Source organism: Rhincodon typus, chromosome 6 (assembly GCF_021869965.1).
Source record: "Rhincodon typus isolate 14 chromosome 6, sRhiTyp1.1, whole genome shotgun sequence".
Classification (NCBI taxonomy): Eukaryota; Metazoa; Chordata; class Chondrichthyes; order Orectolobiformes; family Rhincodontidae; genus Rhincodon; species Rhincodon typus.
In genome coordinates this window covers 50297916-50312746 of record NC_063337.1, presented here as the reverse complement: position 1 = coordinate 50312746, position 14831 = coordinate 50297916, and the positions used below count along the sequence as shown (strand labels likewise).

Here is a 14831-nt window from a genome sequence, read left to right as displayed (position 1 = left end):
TAATTGCACGAGGTTGGGGTGGGGGTGGCTGGGAGGTAGTGAGAAGGTTGAGTTGGGGATGATACACAGGCTTACAAAACAAACATTACAGGGCAACTATTTTGTTAACAATACCCAGAGTGTACAGAAGGGACAGAGAGTATATGCATTAAAAAAGCAGCAAACAGAATCGAAGGGGGGAAAAGTGATAAAACAATCAAAATTAATGGTTCTTTACTTGAATATGCAGAGTATTTGTAACAAAATAAATGAATTAATGGCACAGGTATACATTAATTAGCATAATCTTATAGTCATTACAGAAATGGAAATCAAAGCTGGGAACTACATATTCAGAGATATGTGATAGGCAGGAAAGAAGGGTGTACTGTTGCTGATGTGAGATGGGCCAAGTATGATATCAAGAATCTGCTGATGTAGAATCCATACGAGTAGAAGTAATAAATAACAAGCAGACGAAGACACTGGTTGGAATATTCTAAAGTCCCGAACAGTATTTGTTCTGTAGGACAGAGAATAAATCATGAGTTAGTGAAGGCATGTAAAAGAAGCAGTACTTTAAACATTGGTGACTTCAATCTTCATGTAGATTGGGAAAATAAAATTGGCAAAAGTTGACAAGGAAATTGACAAGGAAGAATTCATAGTGTATTAGGGACAAATTCCCAGAAAACATTCTCAATTCAACAAGTGATCAGACTATTTTAGATCTGGTTACATGTGACGAGGATGGCTTAATAAACAATCTCAGAGTAAGAAATCCCCTAGAAAATAGTGATATCATAGCAGAATTTAGCATTCAGTTTGACCGAGAGAAATTTGGGGCAGAAACAACTGCGATAAACTTAAATAACGGTAATTACACAGGGATGACGGCTGAGTTGACTAGAGTGAACTCTAGTTAGCAGAAAAAAAAGACAGTTGAGAAACAATGGCAGATATTTAAGAAGAACGTTCATGATTCATAGCAAAGACGTGTCACAGTGAGGAAGAATGACTCTAGCAACGGCATAAACTGATCCTGATTGAGGAAAGTACCAAACTGAAAGCAATAACATAAAATGTGGCAAAGAAACGCAGTAAACCAGAGGACTGGGGAAGTGGACCTGATGGGCTTCCATCTAGAAGGACAATGGCAGCAAATACATGGGAACACCATCATCTACAAGCTCCCCTCCAAGCCACTCACCATCCTGACTTGGAAATACATTGCCGTTCCTTCATTGTTACTGGGTCAAAATCCTGGAATTCACTCCTTAAGGGCATTTCCTTAAGGGCATTGTGGGTCAACCCACAGCACTTAGACTACAGCAGTTCAAGAAGGCAGCTCATCACTACTGTCTCAAGGGAAAGTAAGGATGAGCAATAAATGCTGGTCAGCCAGCAACGCCCACATCCCGTGAATGAATAACAAAAATGTAATGAGGATGGCACAAGGAATTTACAGAGGATTATACGCAAATTAAGAAAGTGGATAAAAACTAGGCAGGTGGAATTTAATGTTGGAGAAATGGGAGGTTATTTTGGCAGGAGTAAAGGAGTTGAATGTTATTTAAATGGGGAAAGACTACAGAAAGTTACAACACCAAGGGATTTCAGGGTCCTCATGCAAGAATCACAAAAAAGTTGCATCCATGTTCAGCGGGTAATAGGGAATGCACATGGACTGTTGACCTTTATGTGAAAGGGAATGGAGTATAATACCATGGCGTATTATAATGGAGTATACTTGCTAGAACTATACAAAGCACTGGTCATACTACAAGAGTCTATAGGTGTGAGGCCAGAAAAACACAGCAGGTCAGACAGCATCAGAACAGCAGGAAAGTCAATGTTTCAGCCTGACTACACCTGGAATGTCTTAAACAGTTTTAGTCCCCTTAGGTAGTTAAAGATATATTGGCATTGGAGGCAGACCAGAGAAGGTTCGCTAGGTTGATCCTTGTGTATGATTTACTTATGAGGGGAAGTTGAGTAGATTGGGCTTGTATTCACTGGAGTTTAGAAGAATGGGAGCCAATCTTATTCAATATAAAAGATTCTTTGGGTGCTTGACTGGGTATATGTGGAGAGGGATTGTTGCCTCTTGTGGGAGAGTCTAAGACCAGAGGGCATAATCTCAGAGTTAGGGGTCACCCATTTAAGACAGAGATGATGATGATTTTTTTTCTCTCTCCAAGAGGGTGGGCATCTGTGGAATTCTTTACTGAAGAGGGCTGTGAATTCTGAGTCATTAAACATATTCAAAGCCAAGATGGAGAAATTTCTTATTAAGGAAATCAAGGGTAATGGGGAAAAGGCAGGAAAATGGAGTTGAGGATTATCAGATCAGCCATGACTTCATTAAATGGTGGAAGAGATTCAACAAACTGAATGACCTGCCTCTACTCCTATGTCTTATGGAAACTGGGAGAAGAATTTAACAACAGAGGACAGTTGGTGCATTCATTTGCACAGCTGGTTGGCATGCTGCATTTCAGGTACCATTCTGCCTGAAATAACTCCACAGAAGCCGGTATCCCGTGAGCAAGTTATCCTTTATTTACACGTGGAGAGTCCTCGACACTGAACCAGCTCACTCAGAGCCGGCTTTCAGAGTGAAGAGGATGTCTGACACTCCTGTTTATATCTGTCAGCCAGGGCTCCCTGATTGGACCAGATTAACGGCCCCAATCAGGGAACTCATATTCTATGAGATCCAACTGACTGACCTCATTACAATCACTACATCCTTCCCCCTCTGAGTCTGATGGCATAGGCTGGTTATTTGTTTTTTGTAGCTCCTCCTGGGGTGTTTCAGCACTGGGTCAGGTTCCTCCAACTCTGCCTCTGATACAGGCAGCATGTTAAGCACAGTAGCTCACCCGTTGCGCCTGGAGCATCTTGGAAGAAATTCATTCTCTTCTTCAGGTGGCAAAGACATCAAGGCAGCGACATCTGTCATGATCATCTCAGATTCCAAAGTGTCTTCAATGCTTTGTGGAGAGGGATAACCCATGAGTTCCGGAACAGTCGGAAAGGCTGTTGAGGAGCCAAGCACATTTTGCTCCTGCATCGTTTGCGAGTTTGCAGTTTTCATATGGACCATGTGCTTGTTCAAGACCATTGCACTGACTTTATACAGCCACTGGACCTGACCTCGCATTGACCATCCCCCTTACCCATGCAGGGCCATTCCCATGGTTCCTACACCAAACTTCATCTCCTGAAGTAAACTGTGTCTCTCACTTAGCAGAGTCTTGTGTCCAGCATTAGCATTCCTGATGCCTTTTCACACTCCTCCCACAGGTCTGGGAAAATCAGATTTAACCTGATGCAGAATATTCTCCCCATTAGCAACTCTGCTTGAACAATGCCTGTAGTTGCATGAGGGATGGTCCTGTAACCAAATAGGAACCGGGACAGTTTGGTGTCTAGTGAAGCTGTAGGCTGTTTCTTTAAGCCTGCCTTCAAAGTTTGGACTGCTCTTTCTGCCAGACCATTGGATGATGGATGGTTTGGACCTGTCCTTATATGTCGAATACCATTTGCCTTTAGAAAATGCTCAAATTCCCTGTTGGTAAATGTTGGCCCGTTATCTGTTACCAACACTTCTGGGAATCCATGTATTGCAAGAGATGCTCGCAATTTTTCTGTCATCATCCCCATGATTGACCAATGAACTCTATACACGTCCAGCCACTTTTGAGTGGGCATCCACAATGACTATGAACATTGATCCCATGAAAGGACCTACATAGTCAACGTGTAACCGAGTCCAAGGTTTACCCAGCCATTCCCACGAATGTGGGGAGCTGCTGGGAATAATTTTTGTCCTTGTTGGCACTCTGGGAACTGCCCCACAAATGTGGCTATGTCTGAATTCAATCCTAGCCACCAGATTTAACTTCTTGCCAAAACCTTCATTTGGAAACCCCTGGATGACCCTGCTGGAGTTCAGCCAGTATCTGGTGGCAGCCTTCGCTCGGCACAATCACTCTTGCTCCCCATAATAATATACCGTCCTCTAGAGTGATCTGGTCTCTCTGGGTCCAAAAAGGTTTCAATTCTGGTTGTGACAGCCCTTTTGTTTCACCCATCACCACCAGCTGTTTCAGTTTCGTTGGGACCAGATCTTTCTGCGTCCAAATCTGATATGGTCAGCTGTGACTGGAAATGTGTCCAGAAAATTTAAAACCATTACGGACTCTTCCAGTGGCAGTACCACCGGTGGTGTATCTGCCGGTGGGTGGTGGCTCGATGCATCCGCATTTGCTACTTGGCCTTCCGGACAGTGATCCAACTTGTACTTATACACCTATTAGAGCCCACCGCTGAATTCAGCCTGAAGCTATGGGCGGCACTGCCTTGTCCTTTTTAATTAGACCTAGCAGGGATTTATGGTCCATTATTATTACAAATTTACGTCTGTAAAGGTGGAATTTCCTGATTTGAAATATAACCGCCAAACCTTCCTTCTCTGTCTGGGGGTGATTACGCTCTGCATTAGCCAAAGTCCTGGATGCATACGTTCTTGGACATTCCTCTTCATCGGGCCACCTATGAGTTAATACTACCCTGATGCCCTCTGGGGAGGCATCGCAAGTCAATACCAGGTCTCACTTGGGATCATAGTGTGCCAACACCTTAGAGTATGATAGCTGTTTCTTCACGTCCCTGAAAGCTATGGCTTGGCTACACAACCATTTCCAAGGCTGACCCATTTTTTAAGAGTTGATGCAAAGGTGCCAGGATATACATGAACTTTCCATAATAATTCACCAGCACCAGGTAAAACCTACACTCTGGTACAGACTTGGAGCCAGGGCACATTTGATCGCCCTCATTTTAACTTCCAATGGATGTAACCTGGTCTTGTCGACTCTGTAGCTCAAGTAGGTCACTTAGGGTGTCTGGAACACACATTCGTCCTTTCTAAGGTGTACACCCATCTGGGAGAAACATCCAAGGACTATGTCCAAGTTCTCTAAGTGCTCCTTATGGTATTCCCTGTTATTAGTATGTCATCCAGATAAATGGCAACCTGGTGGAGAACTTGTAAAATGTTCTCCATCATCCACTGAAAAATTGCACAGGCTGATGATATGGCAGTTTCATATATTGGTATAAACCCTTATGGGTATTAATTGCAGCATACTTCTGGGAATCTTCATCTAACCTCAACTGTGAGAACGCATAGCTCATGTCCAGATTCGTGACGGACAGCCCCCCTTCCAGCTTTGTGTATAAATCCTCTATGCAAGGGATTTGGTATTTATCCAGCCGTGAAAAGCAGTTTACCGTTTGTTTAAAATCCCCACAAATGTGAACCAACCCATTGGACTTCACGTTTGGTATGACTGGTACAGCCCATTCTGCGAACTAGGCTGGTTTGATGATTCCTTCACTTTCCAGCCTTCTGATATAGAGTCATAGAGTCATATGCCATGGAGACAGACACTTCACTCCAACCAGTCCATGCCGACCATAATCCCAAACTAGACTAGTTCCAACTGCCAACATATCCCTCCAAACCTTTCCTATTCATGTACTTATCTAAATGTCTTTTAAATGTTGTAACTATAACTGCATCCACCACTTCCTCTAGATGTTCATTCCACACACAAACCACTCCGTGTAAAAAAATGACCACACGTCTTTTTTAAATCGTTCTCCTCTCACCTTAAAAATATGCTGCCTAGTTTTGAAATCCCCCATCCTAAGGAAAAGATACCTGCCATTCACCTTATCTATACCCTTCATTATTTTATAAACCTCTGTAAGATCACCTCTCAACCACCTATGCCTCTACTTTTGCCCATAAGGCAAATGACACTGGGCAGGCCTTGCAGTATCGTGAAAATGCTTCCTGGTCAATATGCAAGGTAAACTTGGCTCCTTTGATAGTCCCTAAACCTTCCTGGAAAACTTCCAGGTCTTTAATTAAGACGTCACTGAGGCAGCCATTTTCTAATTGAAAAATGTTGAGCCAATCAAGGTGAATCTTTCTCAATGAATTTCACCCCCTCAGGCTTGGGCCCAAGCCTTTTACTACAATCAGTGGTAACTAAACCAGCTGCTTCTCATAAGAGACCAGAACCAAAATCGTACCCTTAATCTGTAAAGGTTCCCCGGTACAGTTTCTCAGTCTAGCTGAAGTCTTGCACAAACTTATGGATTGGAATCCAGAGTGAATTTTGTTAAAGACTGGTTCTGTAATCACTGAAACGCCACGCCGGTATCGAACTCCATTAGAATAAGGTGACCATTTACCCAGACGTTTATTTTAATTGGTTCTGATTTGGATGTTGCAATGCAATTTAACTTTTCCAAACCAGATGTAGGTGGACTTTCCAGGGTGCACTTTCCTAGATACCAGCCTATGAGTTCTCTTATTCAATTTAGGTCTAATGGGACTCTTCTGCTATCATGAGACTGGATACTGACAGCAATTACAATGTCTTGCTGGCCCGAATCCTGAAGAAAATTCTAACCGTTTGGCCAAGGCTTAGCTTTGATTTGGAGTTTTGCTGTGGGCTGACCTAGAGTCCCTCTGTTCAGGATATGTCCTGCATGAGGCTATGCAATTGCCTTCGTTCAAGGAGTGTTACCCAACCTCATTTGGTCTGGCGAGGGTGTCCACTTCCATTGGAATACCCTGCAATTAATAAACTCCACTTGCCGCATTGTCCAATGATAAAGTCAGTTGTAGTGCCTGCTTGAAGTCCAGTTGGGCTTCAGCTAGTAGCAATTTTACATGGTTACATCATTAATCCCACATACCAAACAGTCTCTATGCATCCCATTAGGGATTAAACCAAAGTCACATGCCTCTGCCATGTCTTAATCTAGTCAAAAATCCCAAATCTGCTGGTGCTGGAATTGCCAAGTAAAACCGATGAAGTCTCGCAATTAGAGGAGGCTTGGGATCATAACATTCCTTAACTAAATCCATCAACTCTTGAAAGTTTTTAGCGTCTGGTACCTCAGGGTGAAGTTAGGCTCCTAATAACCAAAAATGCAGCGGGTCCACAAGCTGTCAGGAGAATTACTCATTGCTTTGCATCTGCCTCCAATATCATTTGTTTGGAAAAATAACGCGTTCTTTCCACATACTGGGCCCAGTCTTTGACGGCAGGATTGAACAATTCAAGCTTCCCAAATAACAACATGATGCTAGAAATGCTTACCCCAACTCAAAGACAACTGTTGTGAGTGAATTTCTTCAACATGTGCTTTTCTCTTGTCACCGGTGAAATAACTTCACAGATGCCAGTATCCTGTTACCATATCACCCTTTATTTACATGTGGAGAGTCATTGACACTGATCCAATTCCCACAGAGCCAGCTCTCAGAGTGAACAGAACGTCTGACACTCCTGTTTATATCTGTCAGCCAGGGCTCTCTGATTGGACTGGACTAACAGCCCCAATCAGGAAACTCATATTCCATGAGGTCTGCCTTGCTCACCTTGTTGCAATCACAACATTGCCTCTGGACTTCTTTCCTGGAGGTGGGATCAGGGATGGAAGAGCTTTCCATCTGCCAGCCACAGCTAACATTATAGACTTAGACTCAGACTCCCTACGGTGTGGAAACAGGCCCTTCGGCCCAACAAGTCCACACCAACTCTCACAGCATCCCACCCAGCCTCATCCCCCTATAACCCACCTAATCTACACATCCCTGAACACTACGGGCAATTTAGCATGGCCAATCCAACTAGCCTGCACATCTTTTGGACAGTGGGAGGAAACCGGAGCACCCAGAGGTAACCCACGCAGACACAGGGAGAATGTGAAAACTCCACACAGACGGTCACCTGAGGGTAGAATTGAACCCAGGCTCCTGGTGCTGTGAGGCAGCAGTGCTAACCACTGAGCCACCATGCTGCCCCGTGGCCAATTACCGTTTCCAACTGAAAGTTTCCACTTTGTTATCCATCCATAATGGTAGGTTAGCTGCTGGTGCCATTGTGTTAATTGTGAATTTTTACAGGGTGTTGAGAGGATTCACTTCCTCACTTGCAATAGTGGGCTGCCGCTTCTTCTATGCTTTTTAATCTTCCAGTTTCATGAGTTTGTCCTGTACTTTTAATTGGAGGGCAAGCTTGAACTTTAAGCAATAATTGGAAATTCCAGGGAAATGACACTCCCAAGGGACTTTACGTGGAATTCAGCGTAAGTCCCAACCCACGATGGGCTTTTGATTGTGGCTGATGCAATGGTGTCTGCCCAGCTACACATCACATCATATGCACATTTTAACGTGATTTGATTGTCAGTGATACTTTTCATAAACAAATTCCTGTGACGGTCAGCTCTGGAACCAGTTTGTTAAAAACACTGAAACAATATAAGTGCAGACAGGGCAATGTTTGAATAAAAACAGAAAATGTTGGATTTTAAAAGAGAGAAGCAGAATTTATGCACCAGTAGCTTTTTCTTTTTGCTTCCTAGATTTCTCCTTTATCATAACATAGATTTCACTGTGATAGAAATTCTCCAATTTTCTGGTAAATTATCTCATTGTATCTTGGAGTCTGAGACTAGGATTTGATGCGGAGGTGTGGGCGGGAGATTACAGGCTTCTCAAATATCAATGGAGGAATTTGAAATGCTGTTGGGGAGGCTAGGAAAGGATGAGATTAGCAGGGTTGTGAGGTTGGAAATCTCCAGACCGGCAGTGTTTATACTTAGGGCTCACCCTTTTATTACATACATGGTGTTTTGAGTGCATTTCCTGCAGGACTGCCATTAGTTCTGGCTCTCTCAGTGAAGAATACGTTGCAGCAGGAACCTGAAGCTGGCATTAGGCTAACTATTTGCAAATGCAAATTCTCTAATGCCTGCTTTAGATGTATATAAAGCACATCACTTCTTTGTGTTTTACCAATGGAGCATTAAGCACACTTACCTTCAGTAGTTTAACAGGCATCTAGAACTCCATTTTCAATCCTGATATAGATTATTGCATCTAAAAAATGACTCCAAGGTCTCAATGATTACTCCACCTGCATCCATTGTTTGCTTTGTTCCTTCATTTTATCAGCGGTTGTACTACCAGTTCAATTATCGAAACTGTCCTCAACTGCATGTTATTAGACTGGTCTTGGACTATGTGCTGAGGGATGCAGTAAAGCTTGGGGCAGCCACCCCAGGGGTGCAATGAAGAAAGGCCAATGTCTAAGGCCAATGTACAGAGGGACTGGTAACTTATAAAAACCTTCAGCTGTATTCTTATTATTGAATGTAAGTAGTTAATGTCACAATTGAATTGAGTTGGATTGAATTAGGTTTATTGTCACACGTACTTACACAAGTACAGTGAAAAATTTACAAGTCGCCACTTACAGCGCCATCTTAGGTACAAAGGTACCTAGGTACAGAATCTTGGTATGAAGCAGAAAAATAAAGAAAACAAAGTTAGAAAGTTACACATTACAGTCTTTCTTATTAAAAAGTGGATAAACAAAGAGACACAGTTACCAGTTCAACACCACAGGCCATAAGCGCCTGGCCATGCTGGGGTCACATTCCTCACAACGGTTTAACTTCCCCCGCTCCGGGCTTGACCTTGGCCCCCACTGCTGCCTCAGACTGCCTGCATTCGCCACCGTGCAGCCTGTTCCCACTCTCCTGCCATCCCAGGCTGCCTGCATTCACCACCATGCAGGCTGTTCCCACTACTGCTGCTACCTCAGGCTGCCTGCTCCAACTCTTGGTGCTGGCTGCCTTTTGGAGTTGGATAAGGATATTTAAGAATGCAACATTCACGAAAGAGAAAAGATGTATCTAAGTGCAATTTTTATAATGACCAGTTTAGAATGTTTTGTACTATATTTTCAGATATTTTATTAATTGAGTATATTTTTGAAAAAAAGTCCAAATAAGAGTAATGTCAAGATTCCCACTGATCATTAGCCTTTATATTGAATTATATCATTTTTTTAACTGGGCCAATTTTCTCTTTTCTTTCTCTCTGGTCCTGGAGGTGATTACTCATTTCTCCAATGCATTCCCACAGGTACTGATTATCATCTGGTATTTCACCCATTTGTGATTTGCAAATGAGCACATACAGTGGGTTGGCTTTTTATCAACAGGAAACACTGGAGCCAAACTTTATCTCGGTATCACTTTATATCTACTTGCATACACATCTACCAGGGTCACTGAATAGTGGTGAGGAGCAGGAAAGCTGATTTCCAAGGCCATTGTGCCAACTCATCATTGCCTGATTTGAGATTAGCTAATCCCATACAGATAAACCATCCTAGTCTGTATAGTTCAGGCACTCACTGAACAAAATCACAAACATGTCAGCAAGAGTACTCTAAAAGTAACTAACACCAGCAAGTACTTGCAGTATCTTCCAGTTTACACAACATTTGATCCACCAGAATTCCTTACTGATGTTTCAATATTCTGGAGCTGATGTCTAATAGTTAGATTTTCAAGAGTATATCTGCCTCAGTTTTCAAAGATCTTTTGCAAAATTAATTAATGGTGAAGTTGATACCTTAAGATATTGATCCTGCTGTACTCGCAGGGGTCAGTTATCAAAGAATCTGTGCTTCAACATTGATTTCCATGTCTGGTATTTCACCTATGAGTGAAACTGCCCACTGGAAGTATGGGATTGATGTAGTTGTCTACTCAACATTGTGGTATACAAAAACTTATTGGTATCATCATCAATTTTTAAAGTCAATCTATTGCTTTATTCTCTTGTTTGGACTGTCTACTAACATAGTAAACTAAAGCTAAATATCCCTGGATATGTTAGTAAAGTTGCACATCTAATAGGTTCCCTTTTTAGTAGTTTTATTCTGTCTGTGGACTACTCTCTTGCTATTGAAAAGAACTCTACTGTGCTTTATTTTGTATAATACAGATTTGGCATGGATTCAATCCCACACAAACTACTACTGAGATGAATCACTTCCATTTTATAGTCAGTCAGGAACTGATTTGCTTCCCCTTTCTCCACTGGCAAAAATATTTTTTTAAATGTAATTACTCAATCAACCTTTTTTTTTTGCACACAGCCTGCAAGGTTATATTAGTACACCACATCTCTGGGAGTTCTTTTTACCATATTAAGAGAGAAAATGTAATCTCAATATCTCTAAGAGCAAGTATTTCAAGTCTCTTCACCCAGTATACATATCAGATAACTAAGAGGTCAGTGTACCTGATGATAGCATTCTCAACGTATTAGCCATTAAAATTGATGACCAGAAAATCAGACTGTAGCAAATCCAAACTACAGTGAATTCAAGTATTGACCTTTCCACCTATTGTCCTACCTGGACTCCAGCTGAATGAGATTATTTATTGGTAGTGGAATCTTGTTATATTACACTCGATCACTATGCTTGGTTTTATCTTTAATAATTCGACTGTTAGTAGATGTTGCTGCATGGCTTGTGGGAGTACAAATTAACCCAGAAGACAACGTAGAAAACAGGTGAATATTAACACTACTTTGCCAAAGAACAGTTTTTGTGGTTATTAAGGTCAGCGTTATGAGGAACTACCACTCTTCAGACTTACTTTCTATATTAAATCCTCACCAGTCATGTAAAGCACAAATTTCAAACAGGGTAAGGCTCTCAATTATTTCAATTTGTTCCTGCCCCCACTGATCTTTTCTATCCCAGCTCTATTTCTTCTCCCCTTGCTCAGTCTCTTCCCACCTACATCTGTGATACTTCTGAAATCATCACTTCAAGCTTCCAGCTTTTTGGCTGTAGCTAACTCCTTTTCATAACGTTCTCCAATCTCTATCAGGGTCGTCCAGGAGATCTCTGCTTCTTCCTAGAAATTTAGGTTGAACCAGTCCACGTCCACAACAACCTTCCTCCATCTGGCTGAATATTGAACAACTTCTCCTTCAACTCCACTCACTCTCTTCAAATATAAAACTGTTGCTATGTATATCGGCTTGGGCCCTGGCTATGTCTGCTTTTCTGTGGGATACATGAAACGTTCCTTATCCACTCAGGCTCCTCTCCATCACCACTTTTTCTGGCACAATGATAGCTGTATTGGTCCCATTCATCCTGAATTGGAATATCTCATTGGCGTTATCTTTGATTCCCCTTATTCTCAAATTCACGCGGTCTATCTCCAACTGTTCCCTTTCTTTTCTTGATATCAACTAGTTCCAATTCTGGGATTAGGCTATCAACTAATATTCACTACAAGTCCACGGGCTCCAAAGCGAACTTGATTACCCACCCTCACACCCGGCTTTCTGTAAGGACAATCCCATTTTCCAAGTTTATCTGTTTCCTTCATACTTCCATGCCAGCACTTCCAATCTGTCTTCCTTTCGCTTCAATAAAGGATTCTCACTTTCAATTGTATCCAAACAATTTTACTCATCCATGCTCTCACCTCTTCATCATCTGAGAACCTTGATAAAATCCTCATTGTTCTCATCTTCTATTCTAGTGGCCTCCTATTCAATACACCATCCTCCACCATTTCTGCCACCTCCAGCTCCATGCCAGCACCAAACACACCTTTACTATGCCATCCCCTCTCAGCACTTTAAAGGGATAGCTTTCTCTGTGACACCCATGTTCACTCCTCAGTCAGTCCCAATACCATTCTCTGTGACACCTTCCTACGCAAGTACAGAGATGCAACCAGAATTTCCTCTAACTTTTTTTTCCGGCTGTGCAAGCCGCAAGGTCCAAGCGCAACAGCGTCTTCCCTAACCAGAAGTCAATGCTGCAATTGGCATGCCAACCTAATCGCAGTGTGCATGCAACCTAGAGGAAACATTGCATGCAACATCGAATATTTATAATCTACATTAATGACTTAGATGACAGAAGTGAATGCATTATTGCCAAGTTTGCAGATGATACAAAAGTAGGTGGGAAGTCAAGTAGTGAGGATGGCACAAGGATTCTGTAAAGAGATATAAACAGGTTAAGCGGGTGGACAAAACTTGGCAGATGGAATATTTTGTGGGGAAAATGTGAGGTTATGCACTTTGGCAGGAAGAATAGACGAGCTGAATATTATTTAAATTGGAAAAGGCTGCAGAAATTTGCATAACTAAAGGATTTGGGGGGTCCTTGAGCATGAATCACAAAAACCTTGCATTCAGCTTGAGCTGGTAATAGGGAAGGCATGTGGACTGTTTGGCCTTTATTTGAAAGGGAATGGGGTATAAAAATGGGGAGTCTTGCTAAAACTATAAAAGGCACTGGTCAGCCCAAAGTTGAATTACTGTAAACAGTTTTAGTTCACTTATCTAAGGAAAGATATACTGGCAATGGAGGTAATCCAGACAGCAGTTACTAGATGGATCCCAGGTACGGTGGCTGTGTGGGTTTCCTCCTGCAATCCGAAGACATGCAGATTAGATGGATTGGCTGTGGTAAATTGCCCATAGTGTCCAAGAATATGTAGTCTTTTGGATTACCCATGGGAAATGTGAGGTTACAGATATCAGGTAGGGGGTGAGTTTGGACTAGATCCTGTTCAGAGGCTCTGTGTGACTCGATGGGCTGAATGGCCTGCTTCCATACTGTAAGGATTCTTTGATTCTATGGCAGAATTTTCTTTTGAGGATAGATGAGTAGGTTGGGCTTGTAGTTTTGAAGAATGAGAGGATACCTAATTGAAACATTTAAGCTTCATAGGGGGCTTGGCAAGGTTGATATAGAGAGGTTGTTTCCGCTTGTGGAGAGTCTGGAGCAGGGGTGGAGTCATCCTTTAAGGCAGATAGGAGGATGGTTTTTTTTCTCTCACAGGGTGGTGAATCCATTCAATTCTTTACAGCAGAAGGTTCTCGAGGCTGGATAATCACATATATTCAAAGCCAAGATAGATGGATTTCTAATCAGCAAGAGAATCAATAATTACGGGGAAAAGGCAGGAAAGTGGTGTTGAGGATTATCAAATCATTCATTATCTTAGTGAATGGTAGAGTGGACTTGATGGGCTGAATGGACATACAGTCTGACCTATTATCTCTTCTCTCTCCACCCTCCAAAGTCCCAAACATATCTTCCAAGTAAAACAGCAATTTACTTGTACTTTTTCAACTTATTGCTTTGTATATTCATTGCTGACAACGTGGTGTCCTCTTCACTCGGGAGACCAAATGCAGACTGGCTAACTGCTTCGTGAAGCATTTCTATTCAGTCCTCAAAGATAATCCAAGTTCAAGAAGGCAGCTCATTATCATGTCTTCAAAGGCATCGAGGGATAAGCCATAAAAATTGGCACAGCTAACATCCCATGAATGATATTTTAAAAATGCATTTGGAGTCAGCAATTAGTTAATACTGCATGAACATCCTAATTTGAGATCATTGAGACTATTTATCTCCAAAGACAAACTTACTGTTTGCCAGTTTCCATATTCTTCACATTTTGTCTATGCATTATCGCATTCCAATCTCCTTCGCAATCTGTGGGGCTGTGATTGAAGCAATTATTCTCTCCTATTCCCAAGGTTGTTTTAGCCTTCTGGTTTTAATCTCTGGTTTTGACAAACTGATCTCTTTGCAGCTGGACTTTTATACCAACAGCCCTCAATTGGAAACCAAACCAAATCTGAAAATGAATAGATCATTTCTGAGTCATCTAACAGGGGGAGTGGAAGTACAGGACCATTGAATTACTCAACTGTTTTGTTGAAAATGGTGTTCAGTATAAACCCTGAATATTGGCTGTGAACAGGTATGAGTTGGCAAAGTCAGTTATAAAAAGGTTTCGAAGATTATTTGGCCGATGAAGACTAAAGACTATTTACATGTGATTTTTATAGAGGACTTCCTCTCTTCCTCTCTCAACATCATCAGTTTTAAGTTCCTTTTCCT

The 14831-nt window shown here is 42.0% G+C and overlaps 1 protein-coding gene across 1 annotated transcript in view; it reads right to left on the bottom strand.

The window, feature by feature from the left end:
* The window catches only part of LOC125483311 (TBC1 domain family member 8B-like), a 72067-nt gene that overhangs the window by 49858 nt on the left and 7378 nt on the right, over positions 1–14831 (bottom strand). The gene's annotated exons all lie outside the window — the stretch shown is intronic.